The following is a 2,051-nucleotide window of genomic DNA, read 5'->3' on the forward strand; positions in this document are numbered from 1 at the left end:
GGGGCCTCCGCGGGGGGGCGGGGCGGAGAGATAGGGGGCGGGGCTTGCGGCGCGCCTGGGAAAGGGGGCGTGGCCTCGCCGCGTCCCCGAAGGTCCCCCCGGTGTCCCCAAGGGTCCCTTTGGTGTCACCCGGCGTCCCCCCCGTGTCCCCGAGGATCCCTCAGATCCCCTCGGTGTCCCCCTGGTGTCCCTCTCATGTCCCCTTGGTGTCCCCGAGGGTCCCCTGGTGTCCCTCCTGTGTCCCCGAGGATCCCTCGGTGTCCCCAAGGATCCCCCTCGTGTCCCCAGGGATTCTCCGGTGTCCCCTAGGATCCCTCAGATCCCCTTTGTGTCCCTCCCGGTGTCCCCCACTGTCCCCTTGTGTCCCCCCAGTGTCCCCCAGTGTCCCCCGGTGTCACGCCGTCTCTCCGCAGGCCCGGGCTGCCCCGCGGCACAGTGACATCCAGGGTGGTGTCATCAATGGGGACAAGCCAGTGGAGATGTCACCAGGTGGGTTGGTGGCACCAAGGACAGTGACAGTGACATCCAGGGTGGTGTCCCCATAAAGGACAATAGGATCAACCCAGTGACAATGTCCCCAGGTGGGCTGGTGGCACCATGGAGGTGGCAGTGACATCCAGGGTGGTGTCCCCAATGGGGACAAGCCAGTGGAGATGTCACCAGGTGGGGTGGTGGCATCATGGAGGACAATGGGATCAACCCAATGGCGATGTCCCCAGGTGGGTTGGTGGCACCATGGAGGTGGCTGTGACATGGAGGGTGGTGTCCCCAATGGGACAAGCCAGTAGAGATGTCCCCAGATGGGTGGTGGCCCCAGGGAGGTGACAGTCCCCCCCAGGCCGGTGTCCCCATGGGGACAGCCCCGCCCAGCTCGGTGCCAGCCCCGCGGGTGGCCCTGGGGGGGTCACGTGTCCCTGCTGAGTGACGACCTGTGCCACCTGTGTCCCCATGTCACCTGTCCCTGTCCCCACCTGTGTCCCCCCCATGTCCCCACCTGTGTCACCTGTCCCCATGTCCCCACCTGTGTCCCACCTGTGCCACCTGTGTCCCCATGTCACCTGTCCCTGTCCCCACCTGTGTCACCTGTCCCCAGCACATCGTGTCCCACCTGCGCTCGCTGGCCACGCCCTGGCACCTGGAGCTCGACACCTGTCCCTGTGTCCCACCTGTGTCCCCATGTCCCCACCTGTCCCCAGCACATCGTGTCCCCTGTGTCCCACCTGTGTCACCTGTGTCCCCTGTCCCTGTCCCCAGCACATCGTGTCCCACCTGCGCTCGCTGTCCCCATGTCCCCACCTGTCCCACCTGTCCCTGTGTCCCCACCTGTCCCTGTCCCTGTCCCCAGCACATCCTCTCCCACCTGTCCCCATGTCCCCTGTCCCTGCGTCCCACCTGTGTCCCCACCTGTCCCCTCCTATGTCCCCAGCACATCGTGTCCCACCTGTGTCCCCATGTCACCTGTCCCCTGTCCCTGTCCCCAGCACATCGTGTCCCACCTGCGCTCGCTGTCCCTGTCCCCATGTCACCTGTCCCCACCTGAGTCCCCACCTGTCCCCAGCACATCGTGTCGCACCTGCGCTCGCTGGCCACGCCCTGGCACCTGGAGCTCCACACCTGTCCCTGTGTCCCTGTGTCCCACCTGTCCCTGTGTCACCTGTCCCTGTCCCCAACACATCATGTCCCACCTGTCCCCATGTCACCTGTCCCCACGTGTCCCCACCTGTCCACACGCCCTGGCACCTGGAGCTCGACACCTTCTCGGCGGCCACGCCCCGCGGGCAGGTGACCTTCAGCAGCGTGGTGGCCACGGCGGCGCCGCTGGCGGCGCGGCGCCTGGCGCTGGCCTGCCACTACGACACCAAGGTGCTGCCGCCGGGCGCCCGGGGGGACACCTGGGGGGACGCACCTGGGGACACCCAAGGGGACAGCGACGGGACCTTCGTGGGCGCCACCGACGCCGCCGTGCCCTGCGCGCTGCTGCTGGAGCTGGCCACGGCGCTGGACACGCACCTGAGCAAGAGGGGACAGCAGGTGAGGGGTGACACACCTGG

The sequence above is a fragment of the Passer montanus genome, unplaced genomic scaffold, assembly GCF_014805655.1.
Source record: "Passer montanus isolate IOZ18808 unplaced genomic scaffold, ASM1480565v1 scaffold461, whole genome shotgun sequence".
NCBI classification, from domain to species: Eukaryota; Metazoa; Chordata; class Aves; order Passeriformes; family Passeridae; genus Passer; species Passer montanus.